The sequence below is a fragment of the Cygnus atratus genome, chromosome 11 (genome assembly GCF_013377495.2).
Source record: "Cygnus atratus isolate AKBS03 ecotype Queensland, Australia chromosome 11, CAtr_DNAZoo_HiC_assembly, whole genome shotgun sequence".
NCBI classification, from domain to species: Eukaryota; Metazoa; Chordata; class Aves; order Anseriformes; family Anatidae; genus Cygnus; species Cygnus atratus.
Genome location: NC_066372.1, coordinates 16,847,253 through 16,864,893, shown reverse-complemented (window position 1 = coordinate 16,864,893; position 17,641 = coordinate 16,847,253). Strand labels below are relative to the sequence as shown.

The 17,641-nt window shown below is 45.8% G+C and overlaps 1 long non-coding RNA gene across 2 annotated transcripts; it reads left to right on the top strand.

Moving 5' to 3' along the window:
- Positions 1-499: 499 nt before the first annotated feature.
- On the top strand, positions 500-10,814 carry LOC118251970 (uncharacterized). 2 transcript variants are annotated; one of them, XR_007708724.1, is made up of 4 exons: positions 500-613; positions 702-835; positions 8,225-8,272; positions 9,925-10,758. It is a non-coding gene; the product is annotated as an uncharacterized LOC118251970 (long non-coding RNA). The 2 variants fall into 2 exon arrangements; XR_004780000.2 differs by having other exon boundaries at positions 8,225-10,814.
- Positions 10,815-17,641: the final 6,827 nt, after the last annotated feature.

The window sequence follows — 17,641 nt, the reverse complement described above, 5'->3', positions numbered from 1 at the left end:
GCAGAAAGCTGCCTAACAGTCCTCTAATTCTTTCTAGATTAAATCGCAATATGAATACAGCATCGAACAAATAGCGAGTTTCGCTCTGAACTCAGTGGAAAGCAGTTACGTCTAACAGAATTCAATGAATTCCTCTTCTCCCTCAATGTAGTATGTGTGTGTTTTTCTCTTCCACCACACTGAAGTTCCATGAATAGGGAAAGTGGCTCCTATTGTGTGCCTCTGAACTTCCAAGTCAATGCAATTTTTAACCACTGGCTTGTGGTACTTTGAAAATCACCAGGGGCTGTCAGAGTTGGGTCCTCTGAAAAATTTACAGTGCTAAATCAGAGCATATGCTGTGAGAGAGGAAAAAAATTGCTTAAGATTGGAGCAAGTACAGTATCTGGCTGCCCCCTAGTGTAAGTCTCTTATCTGCCTAAAATTCAACTTTAAAAGAAAAGGATCTCTTAAAGGGAAACGACTTTTGGCTCACGTATGCATACGAGAATGAAACTTCTGTACATTTTAATCTGATTAATTCCTAAGGATTTAAAATTAATTGGCTTGGGCACTCCTAGACCGGACTATAAGATTTCTGCAGCAGGGTTTCTGCGAGCCCTGGACCGAATAGGTATTTTTAAGGCATAGTGGTAAGGGATGGGGGGGTGGGGGGGAAAGAGAGAGAGATCCTGTTTTGTGATTTTTTTTTTTTAAACGAGGAACCGTGCCTCGCACGCTGTTGTCAGAGCAAAACACTTTTGCTGCCTTAAGTCAGACCTGCTCCTTTTGCAATAATACAGGATAAATAATTGCCTTAAAGCCTGAGCCGCGCTGCCAACCACACCTTCGGCGGGTGAGTATATTCCGGCTTCTTTCCATTGTACGTGCTCTACCAGGGAAGCGACCGGAGGGGGAGAGGGGATCTCAGCACCAGACCTTCCCCACCGACCTTTTTTTTTTCTTTTCTTTTCTTTTTTTTTTTTTAATTATTATTATTTTTGGTACCTAAAACTGCGGCCGCAGCCGGCGGCGCTGGGCAGGTGCCGCCTGCTCCCCCCCGGTCCGAGCGGTGCCCCCCCCCCCCGCGCCTCCCCCTGCCCGGCCCGGCTCGGCTCGGCTTCGCCCGACATGGCCCGGCTCTGCTTGGCCCGGCCCGGCTCGGCTCGGCCCGGCTCGGCTCGGTTTGGCCCAGCCCGGCCCGGCTCGGCTCGGCTCGGATCTCTGCCGCCGCTCCCCGCAGCCCCGGCCCCGGGCTCCGCGTCCCGGGCGCCGCTTTGGAAATGACTTTGAGGCGCTTTCCTGCCTCGGACCTGGAAGCCGGATTCCGGTCGTTGGGTTTCGCTCGCTTGTTTGTTTGTTTGCTGCTTGCTTTATTTAGCTAAAGGACGTGCTAGCTGCTGGTGCTGCAATTCCACCGAGTCGGGTCTCCCCCCCCTCCCCTCTTCCCCTCCTTAGAGCAACCCACGTAACCTTAGAAACGATCGTTTAAGACGCACGTTAGCTAACATTTGCTTTTTTGGATTTTTTGTTTTCCTTAAAAGAGAAACACAAGAATCACAACACATTGCCCGAAAAAAAAAAAGTGTCAAAGAAGAAGAAAAAAAACTATAAGTAAACATACCAAAACCATATTTGCCTTGTTCAAGGTCCCAAATCGCTTGCATCTTCCTTTTTCTACCTCTCCTTTAGTTTGGCAGGTGAAACAAACAAACAAAAAAAAATAATCAGACCGCTGTTTGCCCCCCAGAAAGATGTGCGTTGGGTAATTAAAGAGAAGTCTCCTTCTTGGTGTTTATCTAAGCGATTGTGCAAACTGATTTAAAAAAAAAAAAAAGTAAAGTTACAGCCTTCAGGGGGGAAAAAAAAAGGAGGCAAGGTGAAGGGAATAGATTTCCCACAACCTAAAGGGAAGTGCTTTCGATGTATTATTAGCGATCAGCCTTGGGAGAGAGGAAAAAAAAAATCCTGAACACACTCTAACTTTACACAGACAAGATTTCAGGGGGGGCTTTGTACATAGCTGCTTAGGAATGTGCGCCTCGCCTTTAAGAAAAAATCCCCAAGCCCAAGGTAGGAGATGTCTTTGAGTGATCCTTGTCTCTCATTTCATTCCTTAGAAGGAAGAGCGTCTCGCTACACCTTGTTTGGAGCTGGAAAGGCGAGACTTAAAAAAAAAAAAAAATCACAACCCACCCTTCCAACTGGGGAGAAAAAAAAATAAAGGGGGAAAAAAATAAGAGGGAAATCTCCTAACTTAATGACTGTGGGGGTAGGATGGATGCGACCGATTCCAGCCCCCCCTTTCCCACCTCCCCCCTCCTGGGCAGGGAGAGAAAGAAAAAAAAAAAAAAAGCCAACCGCAAACAACTACAGGCTGAACTATCAACACATGCACCGAAGGGGAAAAAATATATAGTGTCCTGTGTAGGGTCGGCAGGGAACGCAAGCACACGCTACAGCAAGTTGGGAAAGAATCCGAGCTAATCAGCAATCTCTTTCTCTCTCTCTCCCTTTCTCTTCCTCCCCCCCCCCCCCCCCCCCTTTCACTGCCCCTGAGATCCCAGCTAGAAAGAGGTACTCCACATTTTTTTCATTACCAAAAATCCGTTGCAATAATCATTTGTTGCTAATTGAAACCCTTGGAGACATTTTCCCCACCCCCTTCACAAACATGGCAACTTTTAGGCATGGCAAGCACGTTTGTTTTATTTTATTAAAAAAAAAAAAAATACGGTTCGGGGGAGGCTGGAGCCCTCAGCCACGAGGAATATCAGCTCGTCAGCCCCCTTCCCCAGGGGGGGAAACGGGACCCCAGTACAGTGAGGGCTTGGGAAAATTTGGAATACATTATACCGCCTTTGGCAGGAGAATACTCTCCAACTAATGGATTCCTGCTCCTTTTTGTGTGTGTGTGCGTGTATCAGTGTGTGGGGTTTCTGGAAAGAGGGGTGGTGGTCGTGGTGGTGAGGAGCCGAGCTTTTATTTTCAGAAACTGTTATGGTGAGAAGTGTGTCATACTTGACAAATGGAACAAACGCTCTTCCATTTCTTGCTTGTCCTTGCCTTAAAACAGGAATTAAGTTAACCACAGTGCTGCATGTTAATTGCATGTTTACTGGGCTAATGAAAATTACAATGGGGTTTTGCCACCAAGAACAGGGATGAAAAAGTATGGAGGCAATTGTGACCGCAGCCCTCGGGGAGGGCCGGGGCGGGGACGGCAGGGGGGGGGCGGCCACGACCGGTATCGATCAGAGGAAGGAGAAATCCTATAACTGCCCCTTACCACCACGCACAAGGGCTCCGCAAGTTCCCACTCCTGCCAAGTCCATCCAGCACCTGGAAGATGGAGACGTGTCCCACTTGAATGAATTTTTCCTATCGCCAAGGGGGTGCTGGCATCTGGAGGGGGTCCTTCCCCTGTCCTCCTCGCCCCCCAGCCCCACGATGTGCCCCTCTCCTGGCAGGGGTCGGTGGTGAGAGGGGCGCAGGGGGCACAGCCCCTCTTGTCGCCCTCTCTCCCCTTTTCCAAAAGCCCCTTGCCCTGCAGGGCTGGAAAGGTGGCGGTGGTGAAAGCCCGAAGGGGGAAGGTCGTGTGTTCCCCCCCCCCCCCATTTATTCTCGAGGTCCGTGGATGAAAGGATGACCTGGGAATTCAGCTGGGTGCTAACCATTTTCGTGCCTGAAAACAAACTGCCAAATTAAAGCTAAATGGAAGGAGCAGTGGGAGAGGCAGTGGGAGCAGGGCATTTCGAGCTTGCCCCCACCTCTCCAAAAGGGATTGTTGGGGTGTGGGGGGACACAATTAAATAGACTGAAGATGATTTAAATACCATCCACAAATAATTCCAGGGAGAAGTCTCCCTCCCGGTGCTGCAGAGCCCTGCATATGAAAACTTTGGCCCAACTTGTGGCGATAGCTACGGCTCTGCTCCGCAGGGTCAGAGGTGAGGGCTATTTTAACCCTAAAAGCCTGCGAGTGACCAGGGCTCAGGCTGGGCTCGCAGCACTAATAGCCATAATTACCTCCTCCCTCCCTCTCTCCCTCCCTCCCAGGGACATTCCTCGCAGCAGAAACGTTAGACGCCGAATTGAAGAAAATCCTGGAGCTGAACATATCTTGTAGGGGGGGTGTAAAGAGGGGAGGGGGGGAAATAACAGCAATATGAAGGAATTTCAGAGCTCACCCTTTTGCTTGGGGGGATTGAAGCTTTTTTTTTTTTTTCTCCTTTTTTTTTTTTTTTTTTCCCTTTGCCAGCATTCCCAAGGCGCTGGGTCTTTGTCTTAGAAGGAATGGAGTGTCTGAATGGTGTGAAAGGGACAGAGAGGGTCGCTTCAAATCGATTTTACTTGTCCTCTCTGTCTTTTCGGATCAACGCCCTTCAATGGACACATAGGTGCTCTTTCAACCAAAAACTTGTGCAACATTTTCTGCCTGTATTGGTGCTAAATACAATAAATGCTGGGCAGATTTTTTTTTTTCTTTCTTTCCAAAGCAGAAAGCACCCTAATTAAATTGTTTTATATGGACAGTCAAGACAGACCAATTAAGTATGCATTAGTATAAAGATATATTCGAGAGATAAGCGCTCTATAGGAGCCCTGTCTAGGCAAGGTGTGTAAAGCGTCCTCTCGAAGAGAGGATGTAAGCAGGTTTTCATATGGATTTTTCCCCTCCATTGCCTCCCATACCCGAGTAACGGGCTGAATAACCTCGCGGAAAGCCATTAGGGAAAGTGGTTTCTAAACAAAGTTAACAGGTGGATGGAGCCGGGTTTACATTCGGATAACAGGCGCCCGGCTGCCCAACCCGGCCCCGTGTCTTTGTGCGGGATCGGGGCTGCGGGAGCCCCCCCGCAAAGCTCCGGCACCCCCGGGGCTGCGCACCCGTCCCTGCAGCCGGACACCCGCGGGGGCACCCGGCCGGGCGCGGAGCTGCCCCTGCGTGGGGAAGGAATCGCGGGGGGGCGCTTCCAAGGCCGGGCAGGGGGAGAGCTTCACACACGCCCCAACTCCTCTTTCTGCACGGTTTATCACCCTGGGAAAGCTCTCGTGGAGGGTCGACCCCAGGAGCTGAGCTTTAAGCTCTTCTCCATTCCCATTTTTTTTTCCTTCGATGCAGGTTTTCCACGTTGTTAGAAAAATAAAAAATAAAACAACCCAGCAGACAAACAAGCCGAAAAAAGCCCTCAGCCCCAGCCCTGCCCCAGCTGAGCCCGGGGCAGGCAAAGCCGCAGCAGGAGTGTGAGCACAGAGCTGGCAGCCGGGGGGGCACCGCGCAGCCCCCCCAAACCCCGGTGCCCTCCAGGAGCCCGGTGCCGGGGATGCTGCGGGAAGGGAGCGGGGACCGGCCCCCGCCGTGGCACCGAGCCCCACGGCTGCCACCCGTGGGACAGGGGGGCTAAGGGAAGCCAAGAGCCCGTGCGACGGCTGCCTGGGTTGCCATTCCTTTTTCCAGCAGCTTTTTGGAAGCCCCAGACCACCAGAGAGGGACGGGAGGTGGGGAAGAGCAAGGCAGTCCTTGCTTAGGTGGCTTAACGCCGCGGTAAACAGGTTGGAAAGAGCCACTTTTACAGCCTCAATTTCTCTCCTCGCTGGTTACCTTCGAGGGTAAATCATAACAGGCGGTATGGGGGCAAGGAATTCATCTGAAGGAGATCTCAGCAAGTCACTGCCCGGACAATAGTGCACCTCCTGTTGGGTTGCGTATTGATCAGCAGAGGAGCTGAAGATGTCGCCACACTAAATATTTACTGATCACACACAAATAGCCGGGACTTGAACGATTTTCTCCTGTGAGGAGAGCAGAGAGAGAAGGGTAAATCATTTTATTAGTGTGTATAAAGCAAAGAGCACACTCTGGCTTGGAGTGTTTTAAGATGTGTCTTCAGCTGGATGAAAAGAGTTAGGGAAATCGATATGGAGTGATTAGACGAGCCAGTCGTGTCAAAGAGAGAGGCTGTGAATTTCATGGATTTGGTTATACCGGGAGGGGGAAAATATAGCGGGAGATTAAAGGGAGGAACCCGTTGTAGCAGAGCCAATGAAAAAATAATATCTAATCAGACCCGGCAAAGGTAGGGACGGGATGAGACCCGCATTCCCAAAGAATCACACCAGCTAGGGAGGACTCGGGGACACGCGTGAAAGGGGCGATCGGGGGGAGAGCAGGAGCCTAAAATGTTCCCGAGCAAGGAGAGGGGAGGCAGAGGGAAGTCGCCACCAAAATGGGGACAAAAGAGACAGGAGCGAGGGGAAGGCGAGGGCTGGAGCAGGCGCCCGCCTGGCTCCGAGGTGAGGTGCGGGGTCGCAGCCCCGTGTCCCCCCCCAGGCAGGGAGGGCAAGCAGCAGGAGGGGAACACGGCCCGCGGGGGTGCCAGGGGTGCAAACCCCTCTCCTCCCACTTAGTCCTCCCCTCTCTTCCCCTCCCTCGCCAAGCAAACGTGGCGAGGGAAATGGATTTTAGCGTTTAACCACCTCATTTTACCCATGTAATGACAAGGCTCGTAATATGTAATCTACAGATTACTGCCATTCGAGGGTGACCACAAGTGGCATTATAAAAAAAAAAAAAACCATAAAAATAAAAAAATCAGCATTTCTGAAAAGGATAAAATGGCTCAAATCAGCCCGAGCTGGACGGGTGGCAGCCGGGGGGCCGCCGGAGCAGGGCACGTTTGGGGGAACTTTGCTGGGGACGAGCAAAGGTGGCAGAGCCAAAGGGCACGGAGCTGGGAGCAGGGCAGGGCTCTGCCCATCCACGTTAGATATGTTCTTTAGGGAAGCTCCGCTTCTTGTTTTTTTTTTTTTTTTCCTTCTTTTTTTTTTCTTTGCCTCGACTCGCTGCTCTTTGGGCCGTCTCCCAGCGCTGCCTGCTCTCCGCGCGTTTGCCTTTAGCAGCGAGGGGATGCGACAGCGGAAGGCTGGGGGGAAAGGAAGGACAGAAAAGAAAGTTGGAGCCGCGGGGTGAGAGCTGCTGGCCGCCGGGAGGGCGGACAGCCCCCCAAAATTAGGACCCGAGCAGCAGGGGAGGTGCTGGAGCAGCTTCCAGTCCCCCTCCGAGCGCCCCTCTCCCCGAGCCGCACGGAGCCGGCCGGGCAGGAGTGGGGGGCGAGGAGAAGGCGACTTTTGGCCACCGCTTTAGGGGAGGGGGCCCAGGGGTTCTTACCCTGGCCCGTGGGCATCTCCCGTGGGGCCCCCACCCGTGCTCGGGACGGGCGCCGGCTGCGCCTTTTTGGGGGGAGCCGTGGAAGGTGGGGGGGAGGACTGGGGCGATGCGCTCAGGTGTGAGGCTGCGAGGGCCTGCGAGCGCTTTGGCGATCAGCCCCTAACCTCCTTACCTAATTCCTTAGATTGCAGATAGGAAGAGTCTGACCCCGGAGGTCGGGAAGAGCTGGGTTTCATTAACCCTTCCCGCTCCGGCCCCGCCGCGGGTTAACGGCGCCGGCCGGGGGGGGGTTGCGCGGGCGTGTGCCGGGGCGGGGGGCAGGGGGAAGGGGTCAGGGGGGGCTCTGCTCCCCCCAGCCCAGGGCAAAGGGGGCTCAGGGGATCGGCTCCGCTTCCCCGGCACCGGGAGCTGCCCGAGGGACCGCCACCGGCCCGGTAACGCGTTCCCTTCACACCATTCCTGATTTTTTTTTTTTTTAAATTATTATGATTTTTTTAAATCGTTTTCCAAATGGGAGGAAAGGCACCAGTCTGGAAACGCCACATATTGCAAAAGGCAAAGCGGGCTCCATCTTTAGGACCAGCAGCAACCTCTTTAGCTTGTCCACAGTCAAACATTAAGCTTTAAAGATTAAATATATATATATATATTCAGGCAAGCTTCTCGGGCTGTATTTGGCTGGTAACACACCTGGTTTATATTTTAATAGGTAGTTACACTGTATTGATTCAGGGTACATCATTGATGTTGAAAGTTAATAACTCTCAAATTATATCTATCTGCCTCCATACATAATTGCATACACAGTATAACACTGGAAGAATTTGCATTTTGCTGCACATTCTTTGTTCTTAAATCTTTTAACACATTGAATTGTTCCTTTGAAGAAAATGCTATTGAACCGCATGTTTAAGGAAAAGATGCTTCTAAACTATATGTTTAAGCAATGAAATTGTTGAGTGAAATACAGGTTTCTTTGTATTTCACACAAACCTTGCCATCCGCCAATCTTAACCTATACATCTGAAATGCCTTTTTTTTTTTCATCTTTTTTTTTTTTTTTTCTTCTCCCAGTCAGAAGGCAGAAATATGTGAACTGCTGAGAGAGGTGGGTACTTTTTGGTAAGTATGTTTAGATATGATCTTCAGATACATTTATTGTACTTTCAAATTCTTTGGATACTAATTGAGCTAGCAAACAATATCCCAGCTGAATGTCTCAACTCCTTCCCTATTTAACAAGCACTTAATACAGATTTATATTGTAGCCATCCATCTAGTGAACAATATAGCTGAGCAGTCAACAAAAAATAAAAAAAATGTTAAAACCAAATTATACGTGCTGCCTTATATCTGACTCCTCTTCCTTTCTGCACCCCTGAAATTGAACTCTTTACAGATTATATATTTTTTTTAATTTCTGAGTGACAGGTCAAAAATAATTTGCAGAATCAGAAGCGGATGGAAGTTTCAAATAATGTCTCTAAATATTTCATATTCCTACTTATAATACCAGCCCACCAGCTGTAAAAAGGAACCATTCCCTATTTTTTTTCTCTGCTAGTTTAAAACTACAGAAGGATAGATTATTTAGGCTGGCAGTTCCTATTTTCCAGGGCCTGCCTCAGAGATGACATAAATAGAGATTGAACGATCAGAAAAACAAAACAAAACAAAACCCAAAATAAAACCCACAGCCTGGACAGGAATAGAGACAGACAGCTATATAACTGCATCTGAACAATGTTACATACTACATTAGGGGGTGGTCAAAAAAATAGATTGCATATTTATAACCTCATAATTAAAATACATCCTTATCTCTCTCCTTTGAAAGGTTGCAGCTTTCTTGGAAGTATTTTGAGTGCATATTTTAAGCTCCATGTCCTGAATTGAATTAAGATGAGCTGTTTTGCCCAATACTAAAATACTAGTTTGCAATTTAAGTTTTAAGTTTCAACCACCTATCAGTCACTCTGTCATTTTCTTTGTATTTTTCTCTCCTTATGTTCGCAGACCTTATATAAAACAGTGTTAGTTTATACCAGATTCTAATTTCTGCATGCAAGAAATTAGTTAATATCATCCAAAAGAATTGCCTGTGTTTGACAGAGGTAAATTGGATGAGATTTTTTCTCATGCAAAAAGAGTTCAAGCCAAACCGAAAACTTAAAGCAAAGGGATACCAGCAAACAGTGAAAAATGGCACGTCTGCTCCCTCTTGACAAGCTTGCATTATATCACATGCTAGGAAACACAAATTTCTGAATCTAAGACCAGTTTTAGTTTTTAATAGGAAATAATTACATGGAACTTTATTTCCAGCGAGAACGTCCCTTCCAGCTACAGAGTTCTGCTTTGATCTGAGTATTAACTGGTAATAAAATAACCATATTTTGGATCCCAAGCATATTGATGCTTAAAGGAATGTTATGCTTTCAATCAAACTCTAACTTCAGATTATCCAAAGGTATTCATCCTCCCTTTGTCAGAAACCAATTTGTTCTTTTACTCCAGCAGCCACTTACACGTGTTTTGCTATATTTTGTCATTTTATAGTAGAATTTGCACTATCGAGGCGGAAAACTTCTACATGGAGTAAGATCATGTTCCAGCCTGGCAATTTGTGCTGCTTAGCACACAGCCCCCCAGCCCGGCCATTCTTTGCACTTGTTGTACTCCACCACCATCGCTCATCTCGGAGGGTGACTACTGCGAACGCCTTCTGAGCAGGGTTTTGTTTTAAATCTCCAGATTTTTATTTTTTCTTTTAGATTTATTTTTTACCTGCCGAATCAATCACTGGGAGCCATCCCGAACAATTAACCTCCCCTTTATATGATGGACCCAAGCGCAGCGCTTCATAAAGACATGAAAAGGACATCCCAGACACCAGGACCCGAGCCCAGGCTTGTCACAGAGCATAAAAGGAGAGCGAAGGGGAGTTTTTATCTCCTTGCCCTGCAAACTCTTAACAGGTCTAAGTTTTGGTGTGACAATAAACCAGTTTTGATAACGCAGCTCATGGGTTTCTATGCCACATAAAGTTTTCTTAATAATAAAAAAGAAGAAACTTTATCCCTGCTAAATTAAAATAGGGCAGATGTTGGATATGGTTCGTGTTAGCCAGCCTTTCACCCCTTTGCCCCTGGCACTAAAGTTCTGACTTTTGCTTTATACCATGTCTGTTTCTAACTGGAAGGTATTAGTCCTGCCCTCACTCTCTTCTCATATTTGTTTTTTCAGCATCTAAAATTAAACCTATTCATTTAGCAACATACATTCTACTTCGGCTTGCTAAACCTGGCCAGGGAGGGGAAACTTTTTCCAAAAAGTGATGCACCACTGACCCTAAAAGAAAACACAAGGCAGGGAAAACTGTTCTTAAAAGGTTTATTTCTAGAGAGTTTTGTAGCTCTGTTGACATTACAGGGATAATGGCTGTATTGCAATGGGCTTTCAAGGCCCAAGAGGTTTACGTTTGCTTCTGACCATAAGTATAATAAAATTTTAAAGGTGCAGGAAGTCTCATCACTTTATATATTTAAAACTAGATTGAAAAAAAAACTTGGGAAACATACATTACAGTGGGCAGCCCTGCTGAAAAAGAAGGGCATAGGCAAACTTAAAAAAACCCACCAACATCCCCCCCAACCCAAAGCAAAAAAAAAAAAAAAAAAAGAAGAAAAAAAAAGCCCCAAAGCTCCAGCTTTTCCATGCTAGCTATATGAAAATCCTGGCTATTAAGCTCCTAGGATAGTACAGCTCTTTTCTCCAGGGCTGCGAAGACAGAATTTATTGTCCATTTGGAGCGATCAAGTTTAGGCTAATAAAAGGCCCTCTGTAAGCAGAAATGCCAAAGTTGATGTTTGGCGTAGTTTTCAATGGCGGAGTTTATATAGGATGGGGCTCTGCACTATTTGAAATTACTCATATCTCAGCAGCTGAAGATGATTTGACATACAGAAGTAAATGATAGTAGGCAACGGCTGGAGGTTAATCAGCCTTGCTTTCCGAACCGGACATCTGAAAGCAGGAAAAAGTGAAAGCTGCTCTCTTTATTCCTTCCTTTTTCTAAGGCGCTGCTAACTTTTATGATTTTTTTTTCTCTTCTTCTTTTACTATCTGTCTTTGTGCCTGAGGGCCAGTGAAAGAACACTGCAGATTCTAGATTGCTTTCAGAGTTTCCCTTTGCTGATGATGGATTACCATGTCAATTTAAACGGCATAGGATTAATTTGTTTCAATGATTTCTCTTTAGGCTGAATGCCAGTCTTTTTTTTTTTCTATCTCTCTCCTTGCTCTTCAGAATAATAATAATAATAATAATAATAATAAATCCTTAAAAACCCCAAATGCTTTTGATATCCCACATTAAAAAGACAATAATAGAAATAGACAAGTTAGGTGTAATGTTGCAACACAGTTATAGGTTTGAGTGTTTTTATCTCATTCTAAGGGGCTGAAGCATACAGTCAGTCACATTAAAATGAAATTGGATCCAACGTTTATTCAATAAATACTTGTCTTGTAGGTAATCCAGAGCAGAGTGCTTTTGACACATAAGGACTTAATTTGTCTTGGATAACAAGTTATTAATATGGCACATTTAAACTTGCCACCTACAATAAGGTCATTTAAACCTATAATACGACTCATGAGAGAACTTCATAAAGCCAGAAACAAAGTTTGAGGCTGCCTTGGCGTGGGGCAGCGCTGCTCCCCGAGCAGGCGCGCAGCTCAGGCTCCACTCTCTCGGAAGTAAGTTCAGAGCAGGAGGACGCACCCAAGGCCAACCAAACGGTTCGCATCTGCTCTTCTCTGAAAGGCGAGCGTAAATGGAGTAAGGAGGAAAAAAAGAACCCAAACACACAGTTTTGAATGAGTAATCTCGAAAGCTGTGCTGCGTCTGCTAGCAAACTCATCACAGCTTTGCGAGTGAAAAAAACAACATTTGGTTCCGAGGGGAAATTCGCCCGCATTTGCACCCTGCCTCGTCCATGTGCTTTGCAATTTTCTTGCTTTTAATAATAAGTGAGGAAGTTGGAACATAATCCACCCATAAATGTTATTGCAGTAATTTGACTGTGCTGTGTTTGTTCATGCATTAGCTGTACACGTAAAGAGAAGTGGGGCTCTGTGGTGGTGATCCTCCCACAGCCTGAACAAACAGAGATGTTTTGGTATATATTGGATTTCAGACCCCAAATACTTTGCAATAGCTTTAAAATTTGGAAAGCTGGAGTTGGGGTGTTTAGTTACAGACCTCGCCTAACCTAACCATGCCTGCAAGAGTCCCAGCAGGACAGGAACACGGGGGGCATGCTGTACAGGACACGGCTTGTGGCTGGCAATTCCTTCCCCACGCTGCACACGTGAGCTTCACTGTGCTGCTTTTCAGTATTAAGCTCTTGATTGCTCTTGCCCTGGCAGATTCTGTCTCTTTAAGTAACTAAATCTCATTTTTAAGCTCTTCCTGGGAAAAGGATGTTACACATGAGTAGAAAAATGCAGGCAAGAAAGGCTAATTGAATGAAAAGAGAGAATTAGGTTAAAAATAGAGTACAATCTAGTATCACATTTTCACTAGTGTAACCTGAAATGAAGGTGTCTCCAAGTCCCTAGTGATGCCAGAGTGTTTAGATGTTGGGCACAGATGGAGACACCTATTGAAATGTGTCTGAAGAAGATTAATAGGACTTGTCAGTGTTGGGAAAGCACTGCTTTGCTGTAAATTTCTACTAGCACAAGATGAATTACCGATGAATGCTCAGTTATCAACCCCATCACTATCATTGGACACTAAATCAAATTGAGCAGTTATCTACAATCAGAAAATTTCTTTTAAAAATAGGCATACACCTTTAGGCTTAAACTCTTTAATAAGACAATAGTCTCGATGGTATGTGTGTGTTCTCTAAGGGATGCATTTTAAAGTTCCTACACAAAAAGCTTCTGTTCTGAAACGAACTCCAGGCTTAGTGTGAAATTGGGCTTGTCAAACAATAGAAGATATTCAGAAAATACTGGTTGCACGATATAATGTTCTGCTGGGGGCCGGATCCAAAACGCATTTTCAGCCGTGTCATTAGATTTTGGATCAGGCCCTATTTGTGAATGGCTTTTTGTCATCACTCCTCTCCCTTTTTTTTTGGTGCTGGTGAAAAACTTCTCTCTACCTTAAAGACTGAGCATCCTAATCATGTAGTAATGCAAAATAGCTGTCAAGGCGCAGGGTGTAAGTAAAATAATAACATCCCCCCTCCCCAACATATTTAGGAAATGACAGCTTAATGTAATGAAATATGTGATGAAAGAATCAATGAATAAAATTTTACCTAGGAATATTTCTTCTTACTCCTTTAAAAAGGGGAAACTGTCACAAGAAAAGCTATCACAAGCATTCACTAGCCCAGTGATAAAGCATATTAGCTGCATTCACCGTGTGATGCTGCTGCTGACAATGATGTTAAATAAGCATTACATATTTTTAGTTTCTAAGACTTCTCTCCCTCTCACCCAGGCATGGTACTGCTTTATCCAGGGAGATTTATCGTGGCATGTTTTCAGAAGTCAATTTTTCCCTTTTATTATAGACAAGGGCAGTCATTTATGTTTAGGGAGGGAGACAGGTACGGTGCCTTTATCTGATCGGTGTCCCCAGCCCCAGCCACCTTCTTAATCGACGGCAAATTCTCGCTGTGCAGGATCAGGCCCCCTCCGGGCTCCTTCTCAGCCAAGGAATGTATCCTTCCCTTCTCCTCCATATATCTTACCTGTGATGTATGCTACTTTTCGAGGAGGGAATAATATGCCATTTACCACAAAGCACAGCTTCAAAGCCTTTGTGTGTTTTGTATCCCCAGCCAAAGCTTATTATTTACCGCCTTAAAAATGTAACCGGGTAAGGGATAGTAGCCGTTATTGTCTTCATCTTTACACCCTCATTTTCATGCAGCAAACATCCCATGTTAGGGCCAGATTCTCACTCAGATGGAAGTTATTAACTTTAAGCAGAACGGAGCTGATTTCAGCCAGCCGAAGCCCGTGCCCTCCTAACACAGGCTCTTTAAAGCATCTCCTTGTCCGTCTTTTTTTTTTTTTTTTTTTTCCCCTTTGGAGGGCATGAGTCTTTAAACATGCTTGCTTTACAGAGAGCGGTGGTCGATTTCTAACTTTTTTCCCCAACAAACATGGAAAGAGAATATTAACAGGGAATATTAATAGAGCTGAGTACGGCGCGGTGCTAGTTAGCTTGTAGTAGCTGAGAAATACGAACTAGTGAACATAATCCATAAACTCCATTTGGTTACTATAATACTCCAATCTGTATTTATTACAACCCCACTCTGATGCTTATACAACTGCAATTGCTAGATTTATACACTCTAATGGTTTCACAATAGGAAAAACCTGTGTTCTTTATCTTTCTTTTCCTGTCCAAAATAACCCCTTCCACATATACTTCAGGCTTCTCTGGACCTTGTCTGGGTTTAATCACAGGCTGTGGGACAAAATGTGCATTATTAAGAAATATAAATATTTTCAGAAGCAATCAAAGGGTTGAAAGATTGATTCGGCATGTAGATTGGATTTAATTCGAAGCAGCTTTGTTCTAATGAGGACTACTGGGATACAAAGACAGCAGCCGCTTATGGCCACCAGTTGGGAGCTTGGATTCACTGCAGTAACCTGTCAAGAATTTCACCCAACTGCCAGGTATTAAACAGCAAAGTGCGGGGGAAGGCGATTTTCAGCCTCCTTCGTCAGAGGCTGGATTAGGATTTCAGAGCCCCTGCTTTACTGAAATGACAATTCCGGCTAATTTCTCACTGTCCACAGGGCCAAACCCTGCAGTCCGAAACTCCTACTGACTTCGGTGGCTGCTTTGCCCAAGGGAAAAGTGGCAAAGCTTGGCTCAGCAGCAAGTGCAGCAAACCCCAGAGCTCCGCAGCAGTTTGCCCTGGTGAAGCTGCTTTTGCGGTGACTTTTTCTTTTAGATTTCACTACCTGCGCTCCTAGATGTGTCGGGACTCTTTTATTTTCATTTTATTTATTTATTTTTTTTTTGCATAGGGAGGTGCTTTTGTTTTTCCCTGCAAAAGTGAAATGCAGCTCACTGTTGGCTTGGAAGCTTGTGTCCTTGATGAGTGACCCAGCAGAACTGCCGCGCTCGTCCTGCATCCCAGGGAAAAGCCTGCAATGTCCAACAAAACATCCTTGGAGAGGGAGCTGAGCAAAAGCGGACACTCCTCCGCTTTGCCCTCAGACTTTAAAAAAAAAAAAAAAAGTAAAATTTCTGTGCGTGCTGCAGGGGGGTCACGTCACAGGTACTTGGGGAGCGCAAGACCCTGGCAGCTTTCCTAAATGTTGAGCGTACAGTCGGAATCACAGCACACACAGGATCAAACACTGACTAGTTTCTCCCTCCCCTTAGCCCCCCCTTGCCTACTTTTGTCCATAAAAGCAATAGAAAGAGAGAAAGCTTGAATTTTCTGAACTGTTTCACCCATCCACAGCTGGAATTCCAAAGTGAAATGAAAATGCCTTTAAAATCAACCCTACATGGGAGCCTGAGAGAACAAGTTTTCCTTTGTTGTAGGGTATAGTATTATTTGCTGTAGGTTTTTGATATACATTCTAAATTAGGCCTGCAAAGGAATGCTTCATCTTTAATTCATCACTCTCAGCTGAAAGAGATTAGCAATGTCTAGCACGCACCCTTCGTATGGTGCTGACCTCATCAAGTATGGCCTGAAATTAATTAGCCTCATTCATTCCAAATGGAAAAGGATAATGGAGCTGCATTTTAGAGATGACCATCACAAATTGTATGCAGCATATTTAAAATCCCTCCCCCCTCACTCCCCTCCCCATTTAAAAAACTATGTAGATTAAAATTCTTTCCAGAACTTGCAATATGTCAGAGTTATCAAGGCATTGGGAGCAGAAACCACTCAGTTTTTATTTGTGGAACTGGGAGCCACATTTTGTGTGTGTGGCTGTAAAAGCAGCAAGTCTGTCTTAATGGCAGAACACCTGGAATTAATTTGATATTTCCAGGTGCTCTGGAAAACTGGGGCATCAAGCACTTGATGTTTAAACATTCTTCCACCCGCTCGCTTAAATCAATATGAAAGTGGTGTCCCTTTGTCATTCATACATGCAAAGTGCTAGCACAAACTCCAGCTTGGCTTCAGAGTCCTACATCACTCATAATCTAATTAGAAATCAGAGCAGAGCTGAAGCAGCATTCTTTGTGGATTCTTGGGCAGCAAATAGGGATACTTGTCTTTTGTTTCCCTCCCCGATTGCATCGTTCACAAGCTTTCACACCACATCTCTAAAGGTGGTTAGGTGCCTCAAGATGTTGACAGGCATGAAGGACAAGATTATTTAGGTATTTAGGTGCCAACACCGGGTGATTTCAAATGGAATTAAGCAACTGGATATTACTGGGCAAAAAAAAAAAAAAAAAGAAAAAAGAAAAAAGCTTCCAATGCGAACGAAAAACTCTAACCTTAAACACGACTGGTGTTTTTTCCACGGTAATATCGCCCACAGGGTGATTTAACGGAAGTCTGCTGATTTTTACCATGGTCCAGCACTTAGCTTTGGGCAGCGCCTCCGTGGCCGGGCACGGCGCTGCCCCGTGCTCTGGTTGCTTCCCCAGAGACAGGGAAAGCAGCAAAGGATGCGGGGTTTCCCCCAGGATTTTGGAAGACGCCTCAGACAATGGTGAGGAGCGGGCCAAAACCCAGGTCCAACCTGGATTCCTCCCTCTGGGTACTCTTCTTGCCAGCGACGACTGCTGATGGATCACAGCAATGTGGACTTTCCCCTCTCCTTGCTCCCCAGCAGCAGATTGCCAGGAGGCCCTGAGAGAATCCTGTGGGTAAGAGATACGTTTTTCCTCACACCAAGTAACGCCTTTTGAAACTCTGGGTTTTGAAATGGCAAGGTCAGAATGGTGCCTCCGATGCCAGGGGCCGGAGAATGCCCCTGCAGATCTTATACCCAAGGCTGGATACACCGGGAAAAGTTTTGAGAAAACTGAAAATTAATTATTCCTTTTTAACAAACAAATATTTGTCTTCCAAAGACTCCATTCATTAAGGCTGCCACTGAATCCAGGATTGAACCTGTTATTATTAATCCTAAACAAATTCACATTTGTCTACCATGAACAAAGCTGCTGGCCATCTGATAATCCTAACTTGCTCGGGAAAAAAGAATGAGCAAATGTTATAAGCAGCAGGTGAAATCATACCACAGTTATTAAGCCCTCTTTCAGGGCAAGCACAGGATAGATTAAATTGTTATGTTAGGCCATGTTGTGAGCCCACGTCAATTTTGTCTGAGATCTTATCTTAGCTCAGAACTGTTTCCTCCTAAATTAAACTAAATGCTGAAGCCATGAGAAGCATATTGACCCAAAGATTCAAAACTTTGGACTCAGCAGCCTTCTGATCTTTTGTCCACAGAGTATCG